This window comes from Leucoraja erinacea, chromosome 9 (genome assembly GCF_028641065.1).
Source record: "Leucoraja erinacea ecotype New England chromosome 9, Leri_hhj_1, whole genome shotgun sequence".
Taxonomy (NCBI): Eukaryota; Metazoa; Chordata; class Chondrichthyes; order Rajiformes; family Rajidae; genus Leucoraja; species Leucoraja erinaceus.
This window is the reverse complement of record NC_073385.1, coordinates 53,415,282-53,438,971: the sequence shown is the minus strand read 5'-3', so window position 1 is coordinate 53,438,971 and position 23,690 is coordinate 53,415,282. Positions and strand designations below refer to the sequence as shown.

The 23,690-nt window shown below is 45.1% G+C and overlaps 1 long non-coding RNA gene across 1 annotated transcript in view; it reads right to left on the bottom strand.

Annotated features, from left to right (window-relative positions):
* LOC129700389 (uncharacterized) overlaps nt 1–3,426 on the bottom strand; it is a 28,424-nt gene extending 24,998 nt beyond the window's left edge. The window contains exon 1 of the long non-coding RNA XR_008724050.1: nt 3,315–3,426. This is a non-coding gene — a long non-coding RNA (uncharacterized LOC129700389). The remainder of the gene's footprint in view (nt 1–3,314) is intronic.
* Between the last annotated feature and the right edge of the window lie 20,264 nt (nt 3,427–23,690).

Genomic DNA, 23,690 nt, shown 5'->3' with positions numbered 1-23,690 from the left:
AACACTCTCCAGAGCCCTGCCATTAACTATGTAGGTCCTTCCCTTGTCAAACTACCTCACATTTCTCTGTATTAATTTCCATCAACCATTCCTCAGCCTAACTGCTCAACCGATCAAGATCCTGCTGCAGTTTTTGACAACCACCTTCACTATCTACAATACCACCCACTTTAGTGTTATCTGCAAACTTGCTAAGCATGCCTTGTATATCCTCATCCAAATCATTAATATAGATGAGAACAGGAATGGGTCCAGCACCAAAACCTGAGGCACACCACTCATCACAGGCCTCAAGTCCAAAAAACAACCTTCCACCATCACCTTCTGCTTCCTTGCATGAAGCCAATTATCTATTCATTCAGCTATCTCTCCTTGGATCCCATGTGATCTAAACTTCCAGAGCAACCTACCATGCAGAATATTGTTAAAGATTCCGTGCCGTGCAAGGGTTTTCTCCGAGATCTTCAGTTTCCTCCTACACTCCAAAGACGTACAGGTTTGGAGGTTAATTGGCTTGGTATAAGTGTAAATTGTCCCTTGTGTGTGTAGAATAGTGTTAATGTGCGGGTATCGCTGGTCGGTGTGGACTCGGTGGGTCAAAGGGCCTGTTTCCGTGCTGTGTTTCTAAAAAAATGCTTTGCTGAAATCAATATATACAATGCCTAGATCTCTGCCCTCATCAACCTTTTTGGTCACATCTTAAAGAAACTCAGTCAAATTTATGAGACATGATCACCCACGCACAAAACCATGCTGACTGTCCATCATCAGCTCTTGTTCATCTATATACATGTATCTAAATGCTTGTATATCTTATCCCTCATAATACTCTCTAGGAACCTTGCGACCACAGATGTTAGATTCACTGGCCTGTAATTCCCAAGCTTTTCCTAACAGCCCTTCTTAAATAGAGGCACAACTTTTGCCACGGTCTGACTGCTTCTCTTTCCATAAATGTTCCCTGCCTGTTGAGGGTTTCTGCTATTTTCTGTTTTTATTTGATTAGTTTCTTTGATGTTTCCTATTTTTATTTCTTTGATACAAGTGTGTTGAAGTGACTTACTGTTACCTTTGTGGGTATTAAAGTGATACAAATCCATCATCTTCAAAGAACAAATGCTTCATTTAAGTTGGTGAGTTGCTACTACCTATGAAAACCTGACATGTGGGTTACCTATGAGCATTTGTTTGTAAAAGCTTAAATAAAATTACACTGCCTCAATAAATAGCTGTATTTTCTTAATGCTCCGTGTCTAAATGGGTTGGAGTGATTTCCAGCTAGATTGGTATAAGAGTGAATAGCATATTGCAATCATGAATATTTGAAGATATCTTTTGAACTTACAAAATATTCATTCACTTGTCAAAATCAATGGACATAACTGCAGGTCATTTTATACCCTTTACATTGATATCATTTCTATGTGAACAGTTTGATCACCAATCTCCCTGCGAAAGCTTTAAAGATGTCAATCGTACTTGGGCCTACTTGGGAACACATGGTGTCAGCTGATGTGCTGAAAATCATCTGGGATCAATGGGAACAAGAGGGATGAAGTACATCCTGGACAGCAAGGGAGACACTTTAATTTAACTTTTGCAATAATATTCTAAATCAAGTTATTTTAAAAGAAAACAAACAAAAGACATGCAGAATGGGCGCATGAGTATAAAGGCTAAGAGAAAATGGTAGCGTAGTTTCCCATGTAGATTTCAGTGGCAAAAAAATCCATTACAACAAATCACTTACAACTTATTTAATTATCCCCTTTATAATCAAAGTATTTTTGTGTCACAAAAGGACACAAAACTCAACAGGTCAAGCAGAATCACTGGAGAACGGATAAGTGATATTTTGGGTTGAGTCATTTCAGGTCTTTAATTCCCTTGTTGAATGTGCTTTAAACATACTGGTGCACATGGCAAAATTGCATAAGCTGGCATTGAAAGGAGGAGAAACATTAAATGCACCACATCATCTTTAGGGGTAGGTTCTAATGACCAAATTAACCACTTTCCCAGGTATCTATAATGCATGACTAACTCTGTGCAAGAGCATTTTAATCAAGTATTCTAAAATGTTATTGCTTACTAAATAACTATTCCTCTGTCCTACAAAATAGCAAGCTATTTCTTGCTAAAACCTCTTGGGTAAATCTAGTATGCAGATAGGAAAAATGAATAATAAATTATGATAATCAGATGTAATGTGCATGTTATTTTTTTAAATTGCAAAATAAACCCATCATAACGTGGTTACATTTAATTGTAACTGGTATTTCCATTGGTTAAACTGAAACAACTGATTTTTGATCATTATTGGTAATTCTGTTTATCTATTTATTTAAAAATACTAGCTTGCACCATGGAGTTGCAGTATGTATTTGTAGAATAAATTTAAGAAATGCTTTAACAAATCATGTGAAGCCCTCTATTCCAACGTCCCACACTTACTCCACCCACTCTAAAAAATTCAAGACATCAGAGATAAAAATTTTGATTTGCATTTGTGAGTGTTCTGCCCCTGGAATTTTTATTGTGTCTATCACTGTCAAGGGGACAACTAGGAAATAAATACATATGTTGTCAAGAGGCTCACAGAGTATGCCAGTTATGTATTCTTTTGTCGAGTGACATGGAAAGGTCAGACCTTCAATAAACAGGAAATTAAAGAGGAGATGCACAGAGTTCAAGCATTACATAGAAACATAGAAACATAGAAATTAGGTGCAGGAGTAGGCCATTCGGCCCTTCGAGCCTGCACCGCCATTCAATATGATCATGGCTGATCATCCAATCAGTATCCCGTACCTGCCTTCTCTCCATACCCTCTGATCCCCTTTAGCCACAAGGGCCACATCTAACTCCCTCCTAAATATAGCCAATGAACTGGCCTCAACTACCCTCTGTGGCAGAGAGTTCCAGAGATTCACCACTCTCTGCGTGAAAAAAAAGTTCTTCTCATCTCGGTTTTAAAGGATTTCCCCTTTTATCCTTAAGCTGTGACCCTGTGAAATCGGGAAAATCTTCCTGCATCTAGCCTGTCCAACCCCTTAAGAATTTTGTAAGGATCCCAAGCGTTCTCTGTGAAAAAAAATTGAAAGAATCCCAACTTAAATTGCCAAAAGTCTGCAATTCTATCAAAACCTAAAATTCTCAAATCAATGCATTTCTTACTTAAATGTACAACATCTTCTATTTGTTAAACTGATTATAGGTTTTCACTGAATAACCTATTGCATTAGAAACACATTGAGCTAAATCATATTGGCAAAAGTCATTGTTTCCAACAGGAATGGCCAACATTTAGCTACCTTGGCAGAGCCTTGTTCCTCCTCTCTGATTAACTCCAAAGTGCACGGCATCATCAAGTTCAACCCCTGCATCTGCCCGAGGTAAATATAGTTTACAGACAACACTGGCAGTAGGCTCAGTCCTTGAAGATTCACCGACCTCCAGCTCCTGTGCAAAAGAAAGTGTATAATTGTTTCTCCAGTTGATAAGCAGTCCTAAACTGGATAAATCCCATAGGGAATTCAAGAGACTTTTTTTTAATCAAGAGACTTGTTAGAATGTGTCATTTGCAACAACATGGTGTAGATGAGGCACTTTTAATGACAAACTGCACAAGCATATAAGGCAGAGAGGATGTTGATGTAGAGGGTAGGTGGATGAACAAAGCATTAGAACCAGCATTGATTATTTGAGCCATGTGGTCGATATATATGCTATAAATTCTATTCAAGCGCACATTATTTATGAATAGTCAATGTTTATTCTGCTTTTTTCGATATTCCTTTGCCACCCTTGTTTTTTTTAAAGTTATGCTTTTACCTAGTTTAGCATGAAATACATCGCACAGGTAAATTTGATATCCACCTCAGAGTAATATTCAACATTGAGAGAAAACAAATGTGATAAACTTTAAATGATCACTCACCACAAAATACAAACCAGAAGAGGGATTTATCAGAAACGGGGTGTGCTATTTTACATTTTTGTATAGATACGAGGACATCTTCAGTGGTCCAAAACAAACTTAAGAAAAGTTCCCAGTGCCAGAATAAATATTTATGTCTTTGTGCTAAAAAGGCAGCTCTTTTTACCACCTTCAAACATTAATGACAACAAATTAGCATTGCCAATTGCAACTTTGGAGCTCCAAATATGGTATCCTTGGCACAAGTGCACACTCTAATATTTCATTACTTGGTGCAGATAGCACAAAGTGCTCTGTCTGCCATAGTGCGTACATTGTGAATATCCACTGGAAGTATGCAGGCGAGCGTGTAAAGATGATTTGCCACCAGTTCTGTCCTTTTGTGTTTGATATACGTCAACACTCTTTATTAATCTTGATAAGTATTCCCACTCTTGTGATATTTACCATGGAGTTACGAGTGGATTATTTCCAGCTGTTGCCACAAATATTGAAAGACTTTCTGCTGACTCTGTATTGCCAGGTGTATTCTCATGCACTCCCTTGGAATGGATGTAAAACATTGTCAAATGGTACAGTGCACAAGCATGGAGATGGAAGTGGCCAATTCTTCTATACAGGAGATGTACATTCCCAGTACCTCACAAAGCCCTATCCCAAACTGATGGTAGAATCCTCAGTATGCCCAATATTGTGCCTTTATTTATAGGCTTCCCATACAGAAAGTATTAGATTGTCCCGATCCATTTAACCTTCTTACCTACTGACACTAATTTGAAATCTGAATTCCTGGCAATGAAACCATATGTGTATACTTGCCATCGGCTGAGCTGGCACCACTCAAGTCTATTGTCCCGAACATCCTCCACCCCAGGATCTCACATTACTCCTCCAGATTCCCTTGCAAGGTCAGCAACTGAACAGGTGATTTTGTGTGTAATATTAAGTGAGTGCATTTCCATTGTTACTGCTTTGCACAACAGCTGCCAGCATCTGCTTCAGGTATACTGATCTCTTCTTCAAGAGTTGCAGGGTAACTTTAGCTGGAAGGGGCCATTCACATTATTGGATCCCCAATCCAGCCGATGAAAGGTTAGTAGGTGGAACAAAAAACTGCAGGTGCTGGAAATGGAAACAAAATAAAGATTCATAGTGACTGGTCGTGAGCTGGCATATTGCCAACATTGCATCAGTGGATGTGGGTTGCCTGCAATTGCAATTCCTGAGTCTGTTTTCAAGGGCAAGTGAATTCAAGCCCCTGAACACTTCTTTAAAATGAGAAGCTGTTGAGTGGAGTTCTTTGCTGGTTTTAAATTATGCAAGTGCAAAGTTGTTAAATTATGCAGGTGCAAGTACACAGAAGATTGGTGCCTAAAGAGCCTGTCCCACTTACGGGTCCTTGGCACGCAAATTACACGACCTCATGGTCGCGTTCAACCGCGACAGTCCCGCGAAGGTCGGGCGCGATTTCATGCATACTCACAGCCGTCTGGAGCACGTGACGTCATTTGAAGATGGACACAAAGCAGGAGTAACTCAGCGGGACTGGCAGCATCTCTGGAGAGAAGCAATGGGTGATGTTTCGGGTCGAGACTCTTCTTCAGTTTGAAAAGAAGGGTCTTGACTTGAAACGTCACCCATTGCTTCTCTCCCGAGATGCTGCCGGTCCCGCTGAGTTACTCCTGCATTTTGTGTCTTCAATTTTCAATTCTCAAATCTTCAATTTTCAAATCTTCAATTTTCTTGGATCCGTTCTGGGAGTAGAAGTGGGGGCGGATCCACACCGCAACGGCCGTGAGCCCCAGGCCGTGCTCGGCGATCATTTGACTGCTTCTGCTGCTGTTGGAGGTGAGATGTTGCGGGTCTTGGGCCTGTCCCACTTTGGCCGTCAGTTCCACAACAGGCCGTTGGCGTGCGAAGATTTCGTGCACTACAAAAATTTCAGAGCCCCGCGCGATGTCGCTCACAACTATATACCTCTCCGCGCTTCTAAGTGGGACTGGCCCCGCGAAGTCATACGATGCCCGGGCGCCTCAACGCGACCATGAGGTTGCGTGATTTGCGTGCCAAGGACACGTAAGTGGGACAGGCCCTTCACACTCTCATCTAAACGGTACTACAGCATAATATTCCCATAACCGTTGCATCTCCCAGTCCACTGCAATATTATTCTCACTGCAATAACATTACCTCTCAACAAAATCCTCAGTTGGTCAGGTTTTGCTGTAAGCTATTTGGGCATGCAGAGTGAGTATGGAAAACACATGAACTCCCAGCATTGCCTTGCCTAAGCAAGAGGATTGAGTTTTAGTAACTGAATAGCATAAACCAACAAGTTGATCAGACTCCTTGCTCCTGAAACACATGCAATCTCTGGGGAATTGTGTTCAGGCAGAAATGTAAAAGTTACTGGCCGGAAGGAAAGCTGTTTTCCAAGATGAATATTTGCATTTTGAAAGATTGCTTTATCACCCCTATATGAGATGCAGCCTTAATCATAGTTAGCAAATATAATTACACGTTTGGTATAGTATTATTTGCCTTCAAACATCTGTCTACACTGAACACAATTTCCGCAAGCTGGATACCAGCCAACCAAGGCAACACTAGTCATAGACTGTCCTATCACTGTTCTCTGTGAAAACAAACCATTCTATTATGTTCCTTCTCTCCTCTACTCCATTAAAAAAGGGTTGCATGTAACATTCTTCACAGTGACCTTATTCCATTCTTTCACTTCCTGTGGGCTCCATTTGAAGAACTTAACATTGGAAATAGTTTATCGGAATTGTAACCTTAAATTAACTGAAGCCCATTTTTTTCTTCTGATCTGCTTATGTGACAACAATACAAGTTAATTTGCTGGATGTTTGTGTGTGTAAATAAAGTAGAATCAAAATTTCAAGTTAATCTTACACAACAAGCAAATTTATAGATAAAGCTTTAGATCAATACCAACTTGCTGGCAAATCTTAAGTTTCTCAACTACTGTTTATATGAGAAATAAGAAAAATATCAGTAATTAAATTATCTTAGTCCAACTGTCTGGAAAGTAACAAAAAAGTACTGGAGTAAGAAAGTTTTGGAAAGAAAGATTGACAATTGTATCCTGTCCCCACAATACGATATGCAAGTCTATTTCAAGAGTAAATTGCTCTAGGTGTGAATAAATTAATTCTGATCTCATTTCTAAATTCAACACTCACAAGTGTGAGCCAAGGACACTTCTTTCCGATAGCATTGCCTACCTTACAATAATGTTCTTAGTTTGCCCTCTTAACCCTATTTAACATTGTGGTGCTCACTAATAATCTTTGACAGATAAAGGAAGCTAAAATGGGTGGAAAATGTGCATTGAGATCCTGACCGCATAAATGTAACAAACAACATTTGCATTGTGATTTATTAACATGATTTCTGCAATAAACTATTACTAATGACATTTGCCCAATTTCATAAAATCTAGTCAAGTAACGATAAAAGCCAGCTTGAAGCTCCCTTCAGTCCCTGAAGCTCTCTGAAGCTTTGTTGATGCAATAGGAACAAGAGGTATCACAATAGTCCAGTAAGGCTATTGAAACATTGGTCAATAAGTGAGAGAGGAAGAGAAAAATCCTTAATCCACAGAAGCCAAGAACCATTTCAGGAGCCCGCATCTAAGGAAAGTCAAGTCTGACAAACCAGTCAAGTCTGATAAAGGATTTAACCTATTGTAGCAGCGCCTGCTGGCGCACGCAGGTATCGAACCTGACGTTCGGAAGCCGCGGTCACGTGACTCGGGAGGTGCTGCTTGTTTTCGCGCGGTTTTGCTTTCGCACGGCAGTTCAGCGCTGACCACTGATGTGGCCAGACGTGTCTAGAGAACCTGTGTACTGAAAACCGAACTTTCGAATAAAGATCAGTTTAAAACTACAGTTGCCGTTCTTGAGACCACCAAATTGGTGACCCCAACCTGTCCAGCCGTCGTTAGACAAAATAATTATGCAGGAAGACAGTGTTCCCGCAGAATCAGCCAGCATGCGGCAGGGCTCACCGGCCTTCAAATTGCCATCGTTTTGGCCTGACCAGGTGTGGTTTGCCCACGTTGAGGCACAGTTTCACCTCCATCGCATCGTAGCGGACAACACCATGTGGTGGGGGCATTGCCGCAGGACTGTGCCTCGAGACTGTTGTCTTACATCAGGGACCCGCCGTCCATCGGCAAATACGAAGGGCTGAAGGCCCTGCTATTCCGCGCTTACAGTCTCAGCCGCAGAGACAGGGCAGCGAGGCTGCTGCACATGGACTGCGTCAGCGATTGGCGGCCATCCACCATCATGGCGAAGATGTTAGCCCTGATGGACGGGCACCGCCCATGTCTGCTTTTCGAACAGGCATTCCAGGAGCAGATGCCTGACGAAGTCCAACTAATGCTCACCGGAGCCGATTTCAGTGACCCCCAACAAGTCGCGGAGAGAGCTGATGAACTGTGGGCACACAGACGGCGGGACGTGTTTGCTTTCGCCCTCCCCCTGGTCACACAGCGGGTGCAGCCGAACCGACATCAGGAGGAGGAGGAAGCCCAGCCCAGCGCCGAAGAAGAATCACCGTGGCCAGTGGTTTACAGTCAACGGCGATCACTTACTACCATCAACGATATGGGCCCGTGGCCCGAAGATGTCAGAGCCCCTGCTCGACATTAGTCGATGTACGAGGCGGACTCATGATCCCTGTGTCGGACCGGTGTCCCGCCGAGCCACGCAGCACGTCAACGCTAGAACACCTTAGGGCGTCAGCCCAAACGGCGCTCATCATGGACGTTTCCGACATTGGTGTAGGCGCCGTCTTCGAGCAACGCGTAGGTAGTCGCTGGGTGCCGCTGGCATCTTTCAGCAGGCAGCTGCGAGCCCCCAAAGTTAAGTATAGCGCTTTCGACTGGGAGCTCCTTGCACTCTACCTAGCGATCCGCCATTTTAGTTATTTCCTGGAGGGGCGCGCTTTCACCGCATTCACAGACCACAAGCCACTTACATTTGCTTTGACTAAGGTATCCGACCCCTGGTCTGTCAGACAGCAACGGCACCTCACCTACATTTCCTAATTCACGTCCGATATTCGGCATGTGGCAGGGAAGCTGAACGTTGTGGCTGACGCGTTGTCCCATCCAGCGCTGCCCGAGATTTCAGCGCGTAGTCTAGGCGTAGATTATGAGGAGCTGGCTGCTGCCCAACAGGCAGATGCCGATATGGAGGTTTACCGCAGTGCTGAATCCGGTCTCAAGCTGGCTAAGGTGCCTTGCGGCGGTGCCGGCGTGCGAGTCCTTTGCGATATCTCCACGGGCCGTCTCATTGTCCCGGTTGCTTGGCGGCGGCAGATTTTCGACACTATCCACAGCCTACCACACCCGCCCATTCGCGCCACCTCTACCTTGGTCGCGGCGAAGTTCGTCTGGCATGGGTTGAGGAAGCAGGTCGCAGCATGGGCCCGTTCCTGCATCCCATGCCATACTTCCAAGGTACAGAGACATGTGCGCCCGCCGGTACAGGATTCCGCCGTTCCGGACGGCAAGTTCCTGCACATCCATGCTGATTTGGTGGGTCCCTTGCCCTGTTTGAGCGGGGCTACTCACCTACTGACTATCATGGACAGGTTTACCAGGGGGGCGGAGGCTATACCATTAACGGATAACTCCGCTGAGGCATGCGTGAGGGCCATTGTCTCGAATTGGATCGGTCATTTCGGGGTTCCCTCCGATATCACTACCGTTCATGGGGCCCAGTTCACGTCCTGCATGTGGAGTGGTATGGCGGAGCTGTACGGCGCGAAGCTGCATCAGAACAGCGCGTATCACCCAGAGTCCAACAGTTTGTTTGAGCGTTTCCACAGGCACCTCGTCGGCATTGAAAGCTTGACTCACCGGCCCAGATTGGGTCGACCAGTTGTCTTGGGTCCTCTTAGGCATCAGAACCACGCCTAAGGAGGACCTCAAGGCCTCTTCGGCCGAGTTGGTTTACGGCTCGGTTTTGCGAGTTCCTGGGGATTTCCTGCCTGTCTCCAGGGATCAAGAGGTCCCGGTTTCGGCATTGTTAGCTGACCTTTGCAAGCGGGCGCGCGCTTTGATTCCAGTTCCAACTTCTCGGCCTGGTTCGTCTGCAGTGCATATGCCTTCTATGTGCTTATGTTTTTCTCCGTAGAGATGCTCACCGCTCGCTGTTACAGCGAGTGTACGAGGGTCCATACAGGGTGCTGAGTACTGGTGCCTCGACGTTTATGTTGGACATGGGTGGCAAGGAGGAGTTTTTCTCAGTGAGCCGCCTTAAGCCACCACATGTCGACGAGGATAGCCCAGTGAAAGTGGCTACTCCGCGGCGTAGAGGACATCCACCGACCGTTTTACCGCCCTCTGCACCTGTTACCCCCGGTCATGTTTCTTTGGTCCCCTTTGTTACGCCTCTCCCTCGTTGCCGTTTTTTGCGTCCCTCCGGTTCTGTTTTACCGACCCCTACTGTTACGCTCGACCCGCGACCTCGAACTACGCGTTCCAGTCGAACCGTCCGGTTACCCAAGCATTTCCGTACCACAGATTCTGGGGGGGGGGGGGAGCCCTTGTAGTGCCGCCTGTTGCTGCACGCAGATATCGAACCCGGCGTTTGGAAGCCGCGGTCATGTGATTCGTGTAAGTTATTGGGGCAAATCCTCCAAAATTATGGAAGAACTCGGGGATAAGGACCTGGACATTTTAAACCGGACATGCTGGCTGCAAAAGGAAAAAAAACCCAAGGGATCACAGAAGAACAATTTCAAATCCTGTCTGTGGGCCTGGGCAGCCACATGACTATGCGAGTGGTGAGAACAGGAAAGGTCGGGACGGAGATAACGAGATTATCTTGGAAAGACAAAGGAAGGAACCAAGCCCAGCAGACGGGGGTAAATAGCCCAGCAGCAAGACAATCACCATCGTAAATGGCTCATCCATCGGGACAATGGGAGCCCATCCAGGTGATGGGATAACAATTAGGCTGTTGCATCGTGACATCAGCAAACCCATTATCATCGGAAGCCTATTGTTCCTGCCAGATCTAAATTGGGAATCATCGAAAGACCCTTTTGTCCAGAGGATTACCTGGGAGTTTTCAAGGGAGAAACTCTCGGGTATAAAAAGGAGCAGGCAAGCAAGGGTCTCTCTCTTTTCTGATGGCTCCTGACCCTTCATCGATCTAGCTGTAAGTACCCCAGACGACCTGGTGAAGTTCCCGAAATAGGATAGAGGTTGAGAGAAGAAGTGGAAAGGGGGGGTGTATTTGTTATTAAAATTGTGTAGAGTAAGTTTTCACGACGTGCCCGATAATTTTCTTTCCATAGTCTTAGTTTAAAGCATAGTTTAAAGTCACGTAATATGTAGTGTTGGTGAGCTTCAATTTCTCATTTGTTTAATAAAGCCTTTAAATTTTAGACTTGCTTTGAGTCCGTCTTGGTTTCTGTTTTCTCTCATCAGAACGCTCTGGTCAAGTCAATCTTTTTATTATATCCCACCTTAATTCCGAGGTCTAGAACCCAGGGGAATCTCCCTTTTTTTTGTATTCTCTCTTGGGAACCGCTCGAGTGGAGTGGTGGCCGTTTGACCCACCGACAAGGGTGAGAATCACTCAGGCAGTTGGGCCCGAAGTGGAGCAAAGAGAACCAAACCCCAACAGGAAGGGCTGCTTGTTTTTGCGCGGTTTTGCTTTCGCGTGGCAGTTCAGCGCTGACCACTAATGTGGCCAGACGTGTCTAGAGAACCTGTGTACTGAAAACCGAACTTTCGAATAAAGATCAGTTTAAAACTAAAGTTGTCGTTCTTGAGACCTCCAAACTATTCTCATAAATCAGAATAGGTTTTGAATACTCAAAAGAGCATGGAGAGCTTTGAGCACTCAAGATCCCAGGTTACTTGCTCCTTCCAAGCATGTTATAGTTTACATGACATGATCTCAACTTACTCATATATTGCATTATAACATATTTTTTGTGTGAAAGAGTTCAACCACTACATTTGAAAGAATCAAGTCTATTTCCAGGAGTAGAACTTGTTACATGGCAGGACCAATGGCTAACAGAAATATTGTTTCTATAAATCACTTTTGTGCATCTCCGAAAGTACCTCAATTCTATTGTTGCAAGCAAAATGCTAGAACAGAATTATTTTTACATTATGCAATTCTTTTTGGATCCAAAATGCTTTAAGCACATGAATTCTAATTTATTTTCTATTTCTCATCTGTTTCCCAGTAATCAATCCTATCTTTTTATAATTTCAATCTTCTTGTCAATCCTCATTAGTTACATTATCCATTGTTGTATAACGGCCACTAGAAAATGTACACTATACATTATAGTCACTTTGATAGTTTATGACACAAATGTGGTTCAATGGTGACTTTTCAATCTTTTATATGATTCATTTTCTTTATTTCTACCCAGATTTTCCAGTGACTCTGTGCAAGTTGCTCATGTGCTGTTCATTACCACATAGTCATGCTACTGAAGTCCAAGACGAACAGTGCCACATGAGATTAACAAATTAGTATCAACTTTTGGCTTACACAAGTTAAGGAGTCAAATTACTGACTTGTTTGCAGCATAAAGGCAGCTTGTTCCTGTTGCTGAATTGTAATTATTTACTGACTAAATTGAGAAAACCTTAAATTAATGATAATTCTATTAAAAAGTTCAGAAATGGGTCACCTACACCTATGGATTCACTGACTTGAATGCAACCAGGTTTTTCTCTCTCCTTTATTTCTTCTTCTGTATCTTGGCATCAAGGAAGAATTATTTTCATCCTGTTAGGTGACTGTGTTGGTAGAATCATTGGCGACTGCAAATTGTCCCTAGTGTGCAGATGATTGATAGAATCTGGGGGTAGTTGATATGAATGTGGGGATTATTTAATAGGATTTGAGAAAATTGCTGCTTGCTGATTGATGGACACTTGGTGGTATGAAGGGTTTGTTTTTGTGCTGCACGATTCTATGGCGGGCCAGTAGAATAGTAAGATTAAACGAGAACATACCAGTTTGAAGTTTGATCTTTATTTTATGAGGAGTAACGTTGAGGGATTACGTGAAGACCCTGTCCAGTACGCATGAGTGTCAATCTTCAAAGCAGCGGTGTGAAATCACAGATAACAGTTGTTGAACTGAACATAGTAAGATAAGAGAACCATAATACCAGTTGAACTTTATGATAGAGGGCTGGGAGCGGAGGGCACATAATCCCTCAACGTTACTCCTCATATAATAAAGATCAAACTTCAAACCGGTAAGTTCTCATTTAATCTTACTATTTTACTTCGGTGTCACGTGAGTGACTACGTGAAGATTTTAAAGCTCTGTGATTTCATGCGGTGGAACTGAGTCCAGGCGTCATACATTGCATCAGTAGGCCAAAATGATGAGTGAACATTAAGAATGCATTCAGACATGACATAGATATAGACATGTTGATGCTATTAATGAATAATAGTGGCAATATTAACCTCCCTCAACCTGGAGGAAGTATGAACCATACCTAACATAGAGTTGGCAAATACCCCTGATCTGGCAATAGGTTTATTCTGAATATTTGAACAGATCAATAGTTTGACCATCCTGCAACCGCTAGGATGTGGTCCATCCCTGCTGCTAAGGTATAGCGGTCCTGGTGGAGTGAGACTCAATGTCAATATACACTCCTGTATATGCCAGACCCATATAACCATCTGGAGAACGTTCGTAGTGATTCCTTCTAACAAGATTTTATGTAACTAATAATATTGCTGGCAGTCTATAAGGCTCTTAGGAAACTTGACATACTGGTGTAAATGCGTGATCACACGCAACCCAAGGTCCATGGGATATGCAACTCTAGTTTGGTCTTGTGTCCCTGTCTAATCTGCTTGATTAATCATAAACAAAACATGGTATTATAGCCCGCAGATATGATCATCCTATCCAGTGTTGCAATGACTGGACCCATAGCGCTGTACTCAGTGCTATGGTGTAATCATTAGTACGTGAGTATGAGCATGGACAGGGAACATATGTTGCTGGTTACCATCGGTGAAGTGACGTAGTACAATGTTAACAACCCATATCTCTGCGTCCCTAAGCCTGGGAGGTTTTAAGCTGACGATACCTTAATTCTCTGGATATCAGAGGGTGAGACCGGACAGAGTGGTTTATGTACTCATCAGCCAAATGATTAGGAGGTACTTAAGGCACAGTAATGGAATAGTAACTTACACATTAAACCTGAATTTTAATGCGTCTGTCATCCTTGCCGAGTTAAACGTAAGGAAGCATAAACAATGCTTCCCATCTCCTATGCAGATTGCTGATATTTGGTGCTATCCCTGCAATCTGTAGTGAGCACTCTTAACGCTTATTGTTTACGCCAACCCGAGCCGCAGAAACAATCTCTCAGAGTCTGTAAGTCTATGATTGATTATAGCATGCAGAGGATGGTTTCAACATCACAACTGAACCAGCATCTTTTTATCCGGAATTAACCATGTAAGGTTTTGTGTTCATTCTTCGCCTCAGCAGGAGCCATAGGTGTATAACCCAGGCAGGCACTATGAAAACCCGGAAGCGGGAATCTTGCTGAATTTTGCAAGACCCGTCTATTGAGGCCAAATGGAGGAAGACATAAAAGAACATTCCTTCCTAGTGTAGCGAGAATGCACCCTTTGCCACTGTATGCCTCGTTCACTGTTGATTGAAACTGGATGCAAGCAACTCAATAGTTAGTGTTCTATCAATCCACATTGTCATCAAATACTTTGTGATCATACATTCATTCTGTGTTGTCATTCATTTTGCATAATAATACACCAGTGCTATATGTGGTTTGGTAAAACTATCACCGGATACTTTGATTTGATTGTACCTTAGTGATTAACATATACCACCACCAAAGTGTATCACCTTGGACTTGTGCATGCCGTATATGCATATCCACACACAGTCTGTAATGCCCAGAATGCACCTGGTGTCCATTGGCAGTTGATACCATGACTGAACACTTGATAACTCATGTTAATCCCATCTGCCTCCGTAACTAGAGATGGTATTAGTAAATTACCAATCTTTGGGCAATAGCATCAGTTTGGAAATGACTGACGATTTACGGATAAGAGGTTTTAGTGGAGCAAAGCTGTCCATCAGTGTGACTTTGATTGTTTCAGCTGAAAATAGCAGAGGTCTAATTTTTTGTCTCAGAGCTGATTCCAGGCCAATACATGGATGATTGTATCCCAACAATCAATAGTTTCAGTTGGTATCAACTTAATTTAAATTTAACTGGACGGGTGAGAACTAATTCCTCAAATATAGCTATGTGGCTGATAAGGCTAATTTAGTCAAATACAGTATGCTCAATATCCTCCACATTGGCCATGCTACTTATTTGTTAGCTCTGTGCAGCCGAAGCACTGATAGTTGTGATTTGGTAAATAATCTGGAAACTGGAGTTAGCCCATTTTGTAATGCTTCTGAGTGTATCGTTGCCTCATCCAGTTAAATTTCAAATATCTTCAACCCTGTGAGCGAAAATGATCACATGGAAGTTATTCAGAAAAGTCTATACTGCACATGTGGGTTGAGGCTGTTGACAATGATCAGTCCACATCCCATTCTTGTGAGCCTTGTCTTGAAAGGTAACTCCAACCATACCTGTGAGCAGTATAAACTAATCTAGTGTTATCCCAAACCAGTGTAAATATTCAAACCAGTTTAATATTACCAACTTGTATCCGTGACAGGAGACATCATCGATGAGGTTCCATACCTTTATCCGAATGGGAGGACTTATGTTAAAATAAATCTTTGTACCATATAAACCTAAGCTTTTTTGATGGCCATGACAATCTAGTTATTATTATATTATTAAGCAGCGGCAGCTGGACTGCTGCTGCCCATTTATTAAGGCTGCTGCCGTGTCGATTATTCACGACCGATTTTTAGAAGTCGGTTTTCAGCTGCTCCCAAAATCGGCAGGTCTGTGGAACGCGCTGGCAATGTTGACAGCCGCTGGAGCCCTCAAATGCCGGCGGGATCCCAAAATGAGAGGCTATAGCTACCTTGCTTTTTATATATATGGCTCTCGCAACGGCGACCTTACTCCCCCTCTACCCTGAGTTGCGGGTTGAAGAGCTCCTGGAGCGGGGCCTATATCACTGCCTATAAAACTAATAATACCTTTTGCGCGGTCTTGCAGCGATTTTTCGTTAATGCGGGACTCTGCGAGTACAGCGCACGCCGGGGGCTCTAAAACACTAGACCACATCGGTGTGAGACCCTTGCACCACCCGGCGTGGCTTTAATGGACGCGGGACAATCGCCATCGCCAGCCGGGGTGTTGCTTTGACTTTGACTCTGACATGGGTGGGGGGAAGAGTGCTGCCGCCGTGGAGAGATAAGTTCTTCATTTGGCCTTCCATCCAGCAGCAATGTGATATGGCCGGGTGTTTATGGTAAATTATGTTTCCCTGTCTTGGGTCTTGTGTTTCTTTGTAATGTATGGCTGCAGAAACGGCATTTCGTTTGGACCTCAAGGGGTGCTCCATGGGCGTCCACCATGACAATTAAATGTATCTTGTATCTTGTATCTTGTAGTACCAATGTGGCCATTTGAAATGCTCATGATTTAAATATGTGTCATTGCCTTACAAATTGAAGTGTATTTGCATTATCATACATACGGAGTTGGAATGTGCACAAGGCCGATTAGAAGTCCTGTTTTCCAAAAATTCAAAAGGGCACATTCATTATCTTGCTCATGTCATAGGGTCATAGAAACAGGCCATTCGGTTCATCACAATATACCAGCCATATCTATCTATCTATCTATCTATCTATCTATCTATCTATCTATCTATCTATCTATCTATCTATCTATCTATCTATCTATCTATCTAAAAAAGTCTGTTCTTGACCGGTTTTGGCCATCTGTGCTGCGATTTCAGAGAGAACGCCGCCACCTACGGCCGTCATTTTTGGCCACCTCGCTCAGAGCCCCCCTCCGCCGCATGTGTGCCGAGGATTTTCCCCGTTATTTTTTTAAATAAATTCCCCATTCTCTCTGCTGCCCCTGCTGGAGGGAGGGGGAGGGACTATAAAACCAGGAAGTGGTGTGCCTCAATCAGTCTCTGCAAGTGGCATGCCTCAATCAGTCTCTGCAAATGGTGTGCCTCAATCAGAGCTCTGAATGACACTGAACAAATGTCCCCACAGCTGTGAGTACCCATAATGTGGTTTGAAAATGAAAACATGGTTAGTTTGAGGAAAAAAAGCACTGCCTGCAAATGGTTGTTTGGGGGGTTTGGGTTGAAGTAAAAAGGCACCCTCTCTCCCCTCCTCTCTCTCCCTACATCTCTCTCTCTCTATCTCCCTCCCTCTCTCCTCTCTCTCTCCTCCTCCCTGTCCCCCGCTCTCTCATTCCCTCTCTCCCCCTCCCTGTCTTTCTCTCCCTCCCCCTCTCCGTCCCTCTCCCTCTCTCTATCCCTCTCCCTCCCCCTCTCTCTCCCCCTCCCCCTCTCCCTCTCCCTATCCCTATCCCTCTCTCTCTCCTTCCCCTCTCTCTCTCTCCCCCCTCTCTCTCTCCCCCCTTGCTCTCCTCTCCCCTCTCCTCTCTCCCCCCCCTCTCCTCTCCTATTTCTTCCCCTCTCCCTCCTCCCCCCTCTCCTCTCCTCCTCTCTCTCTCCCCTCCCTCTCCCCCCTCTCCCCTCTCCCCCCTCCTCCCCACCCTCCCCTCCTCTCTCCCTCCCCCCCTCTCCTCCCCCTCTCCTCTCCTTTCTCTCTCCCCCCTCTCCTCTCATTATCTCTCCCACCGTCCCTCTCCCCCCCTCCCCCCTCCCCTCCACACACCCCTACCCCCCTTCCCTCCCCTCCCCTCCCTCCCCCCCCCCCCCCCCCCTTCCCTCCCCCCCCCCCCCCCCCCCCCCCCCCCCCCCCCCCCCCCCCCCCCCCCCCCCCCCCCCCCCCCTCCCCCCCCCCTCTCCCCCCCCCCCCCTCCCCCCCCCTCTCTCCCTCTCTCCCCCCCCTCCCCTCCCCCCCCCCTCCCCTCCCCTCTCCCCCCCTCCCCACACCCCTACCCTCCCCTTCCCTCCACCCCCCCCCCCCACCTCCCTGCCCACCTCTCTCCACCCCCTCCCTCTGCTCCCCACCTCTCCCCCCCCCCTCTCAGCTCACTCTCACCCTCTCTCTCCCTCCCCTCCTCCCCCACCTTTCCTCCCTCACCCACCTCCCTCTTCTCCTCCTCTCCACCCCGCTATCCCTCTTTGCCCCTCTCTCTATGTCTCTGTCTCTCTCTCTGTATCTTCCCCTTCTCTCTCTGCCCTCACTCTCTAACCCCCACCCCCCCCCCCCCCCCCCCCCCCCCCCCCCCCCCCCCTCCCTCTCTAGATGTGACTGCAAGTTGGGGGCTATGCGTCAGTAAATAGGGTGATTATGGGGTAAAAGGAGCAAATTAATAATATTAATATAATATCAAGGGGGGTAATTAGCGTGAGTGCGGGGGGGTGATAGTTAGTGTGTGTGACGCTGGATGCCACCTCCCCCCCACAAACGCACGTTGGGGGAACACTTGGTCTAGTATAATACTAAAACTCTTCGTCTTGTTTGTGGCTGTGTGTGTGTGTGTCAATCTGGTTCTTTTTTCCTATTTTCCTATTTTCTTCAAAACTCTAGGCCACAGGCTTCCCATAAACATCCCGTCACATTCCCACCTATATTTCTGGACTTTTTAATCATTTAAAGTTTTTTAAAAAGCCAGAAAACTCACCCATTTCGGGAAAAAAACCCCAAGTGACATCACAATGTACTCGCAAGGCAGGATGGGACACTCCGGGAGGGAGGGGCACTCCAGCACACTCGCGTTTCGGCCGCTGCAGGCGCCTGATGCCCAACGGGGTGATGCCCCCTCCCTATCTACCCTCACTCTCACCCTCTCTACCCCCCTCTCTCTCTCTACCCTCTCCCCATCCATCTCCCCCTCTACCCCATCCCCCTCCCTCTACCCTCCCCCTCTACCCCCCCTCCCCCTCCCTCTATACCCCCCTCCCTATCCCTCTCTACCCCATCCCCCTCCCTCTCCCTTACACCCCTCCCTTTCTGCCCCCCCCTCCCTCTCTAACCCCCCTCCTTCTCTAGGGATTGATAGAGAGTGAGGAGGAGGAGGGAGTGCTGGGGGATCAAGAGAAATGAGCCGCGCCTGCGCAGTTGGGGGTTATGTGTGAGTGGTGCAATTTTGCGTTGGGGAAACGGTTTGTGTTGGGGGAACGGGTGAGTGGTGGAATCTTGCATTGGGGGAAGCAGACCCAACGGGTCTGCACTTGGTATAGTCTATACTAATCCCTTCATTAATTTCTATCCCTTTATACCTTACTCATTAATGTACTTGTCCAGTTGTTACCATTTCTCTCTCCACCGGCAACTATACTTCTAGTCTTCCAAAGTTATAGATTCATGAAGCAGAGTAAGAAGCAAATAAATATAAGCCCATTATAAAGACAAAATATTAAAATGTAAATCACAGTGCAGAAAATTGTAAATAAATGAAAATGTATGGAGCACAAAGTGAAAGTTACATCCTTCCAATTAGTTCAGTATGCCAGTCTGTTCATTGCGTTACTGAACTACAACTTAGATGTTATCAATATAAACTTCATGGAAAATGAGTGCATTAGCAATATTGGGGCAGATTTGAACCATATCTGCCCAGAGAAACAGGACAGATCAGCAATTAAAAATGAGCAGTTCCCATACTCAAAACTCAACACTTTTCTTGCTATTTCCTATCTTCACCTTTATGAACGACTCTGTTTGAGGAGTTTGATTAAAGTAAAAATAGGATTGAAAATTCTGGAAATGTTTTGTACTTTTCATGCAGCATGTGTGGGTAACTGATGACAGGTTATTTAGCTGAAATGCTAACTCTTTTTATGCTTCTAGAGATACTGCAAATCAAATTTTATTTCAGATTCTGTGTATCTGATGTATTTTAGTTTTGAAATCCTATTTAAAGCAGATGAGAGCCTCATTAGTTTATGCAGATCAGATCATTAGGTTCAGGTAAGCGAAAACAATTTCTTGCATGTTCCAACTCTGGAGAATTGTTGTAAAATGTTATTTTGTTCTTCTGCCATAGTATTAGGGTAAGTGCAGGAATTCTGCAGCACTGTTCCACAGCAGATCTTATCTCTAATGCCCTTCATTACATGAGTTAGTTTATTCTCGAAGCACAGATGTACAGGATTTCAAGTTTCTAATCAAATGAATACCTTTGGTGCTGAGTTTGTTAAATTTGAGCAGCATGCTTCAAAATAATTGCTCAATAAAGCCAAATAAATACAAATTGTATCATTAGACTGATATTGTATCAGTAATTGCATTCTAAAACTTCGACAAATTCTGCTGTCTCAAGCATTGTATTCTTGTGTTGATACAATTATGTTGTGCAAGAGAGAATTATAGCTGGGCTCGCTGGTGCTGAGATAATACATAAGGAATATCTTTACGGGTATAATGAAGCCGAGAAAAATGATAGATGGCAGCTGAGGTAGCATGGGATTCCTTGAGATCATTCTATTGCTGGAGCTCTCGGAGGAATAACAGCACACTGTAGTTCGTTATAGCAAAAGCATTTATCATTTTTTTTCAAGTGAAAGGCAAATGCGAATGCAAGAAGACTGAATTGTATTGAAGGTGATAAACTAATTTCAACTTCACAACAATGGAATGGAATTGAGGATATTTCCAAAAGGACGTCTGTGTCATTCTTTATCAAGAGGAAATCTCTGTATTCATGGCTGATGAATAATTTGCATGACAATACCAGTGTTTACAAGATAAATTAAAGTGAGAAATGCACTAAGGTGAGAAAAGCAAGGCCGCACCTACAGTTTAATCCACAGTCTGTTCTGATAGAGCGGATCTCAACTTGGCTGGCAGGTCAGTAACCTAAGTCTAAAAAGTGCAGGAATTAGTCAAGGGTTAAAAATTAATTCACACAACTTTAACACAATATGTTGAATATCAGGTTAAGCTGCAGAACAATTTTACACATATTTCCGTATGTCTTAACATCTATTAGGAAGCATGACCCTTTTTGGAGAGATTTTTACTTCTTCAGTAGCTTGTTTTCCCCAAATGGTGCCATTCAATTCAATTCAATTCAATTCAATTTAATTGTCATTTGGACCCCTTTAGGTCCAAACGAAATGCCGTTTCTGCAGCCATACATTACAAACAAATAGACCCCGAGACACAACATAATTTACATAAACATCCATCACATTGCTGTGATGGAAGGCCAAAAAAACTTATCTCTCCACTGCACTCCCCCCCCCCCCCCCCCGATGTCAGAGTCAAAGTCAAAGCCCCCGGCTGGCGATGGCGATTGTCCCGCGGCCATTAAAGCCACGCCAGGTGATGCAAGGTCGCACACCGGGTTCTTGATGTTGGAGCCCCTGGCGTGCGCTCGCAGAGTCCCGCGGCCATTCCAAGCCGCGCGGGGCGGTGCTGTAAGGCCCCGCTCAAGGAGCTCTTCGACCCCGCAACTCGGGCGGGAGAAGTCGCCGTTGCGGGAGCCCTGAAAAGCGGTCTCCGTCCAGGGACCCGCGGGCTCCCGGTGCCGCCGTCCGCCAGACCCGCAGTTGCAGCCTCCGAATCTCCGGAGGTCGGGCCGCAGCAGCGCTCCACCACCGCTCCACCCGCTCTGGACTCGGCCAGCTCCGCGACGGTGGGGTGAGTCGTCGGCACCAGAGCCCCCAGTCTTCCTGTTGGAGGCCGCTCCTCGTTGCAGCCCCAACGACAACGGAGACCCGACAAAGAAAAGGTCGAAGCGAACAAATAACGAAGCTTCGCGTATGGCTGCGCACACACCTGGTGAAAATGTCCCAAAGGGCGGAAACAGGCCCTTCGGCCCACTGAGCCAGCCGTCAAACACTCATTTACCTCAATCTCATTTCTGCCCGCATTCACATCAATTTCCCACCTGAGCCCCATTCACCACTCACCGACACATCGGGGGAAGGTCACAGTCCTTCAGGTGTTTTTGCCAAGAACGGAACTCACTATCAAAATATGGAGGGGACGGGGGACACAATTGTTTGGCAGCCGCGCGTGCATGCGCACACTCGCACATGCGTGCGAGGCCTCGGAGGCTCAATCCAGCGCTAAATGCAGCTCAACTGCCTGTCTCACTGGGTTAACTACAGCCCTGTCTGGGCTGACGGGACAGACACCAGCGCTGCTTCTCCGGGCTGGCCATATTTCCCGCAAGCACATGCAGGTTAACCTGGCGGGGATGTCGCCCACCTCTCAAAACATGGGGGGGACGTGTCCCCTCTGGCCCCGTCGGGTTTTCCGCCCATGGTTTTTGCCATTCATTTCTCATCGAGTCATGGGTTCATACAACACAGCAGGTGTTGTGGGGAGCATTCCTACAACAGAGCAGCGTGCGGGGAAGCGAAAGGGAGCACTTGGGGGAAACTACATAAAATAGTACCGGAGGTTAGAATCGAAGCCGGGTCCCTGGAGCAGTGACACACGCTGCTCAAGTGAACGTATAATTAAATGAACGAGGACAGACAATAATCAGATTAATTGAACTCATCAAAGGGCGTAGATTTAACGTGAGCAGCAGGCGGAATAGAGGGCATCTGATGATTTTTTTCTCAACCCTGTAACTACTGCAGTCGTAATCTGAGAATGCGACGGAGGCAGGTTTACAAAGTATATGGGCCAGAACTCGAATAACGGTCAGGAAGGCTATAGTTGGAATGGACATGGTGGGCGGAGGAGCCTGTTTCTGTGTTGTATGAACCCATGACTCGATGAGAAATGACTGGCAAAAATACCTGAAGGATTGTGAGATAATGATCATGGATGACTTTTAATGGAAAGTCCACACATACAGATAGACAGCCAAGAAGAACTTCATATCTACACTCAGATGGACTGGCAGATGGAGGAGATAGGAGTTGGGGAATGAGAGGAAAAGCCCAAGAGAAATACAGGGAAAGGGATATTGGAAAAGACAGATGCTGGAATCCTGAAACGCATGTCAAAACATTTAAAAGGTATAAACACATAGCAAATAGGTGCAGTAGACCATTCTGCCCTTCGAGCCTGCATTGCCATTCAATATGATCATGGCTAATCATCCAAAATCAGTACCCCGTTTCTGGTTTCTCCCCATATCCCTTGATTCTATAACCCTAAGAAATTTAAACATAGGAGGCTTTTTATTGTGTAAAGAAAACTGCATGACATAATTTTTACCATGTGATGATTGGCGTTGGTGGCTCAAGAGTAACTCGGGAGAGGAACTGGTAACTCGGGAGTTGAACTTGATACATCGCAGAAATGAGAAGTAAACGGCAAACTTAGACATACACGTGGGAACTCGTTTAAACTCGTGAACATAAACTTAGAATTTCGTTGAAAACCACGAGTTTGATTTTTTCTTTCACTCGTGGGTGGACTCGCACCGTGAGACAGAGCCATCTCTTTCAACCTCGCATGCATACTTTGGCTCCTATGCCCAGAGAGATTAGGGTTGCAGATTCCTAGCCTCAGTAGACTATTTCAGACTATTGATGTTACTGGGGTAGTCAGAGGGCATTCAAACTCTGTACTCAAGCCGTCAAATTAATTGAGTTTATTGTCATATGCACAAGTACAGTGAGGTACGTACAAAGAAAATCTTGCTGTGTTGTGATACTCAATCACAAACACACAAAACATAA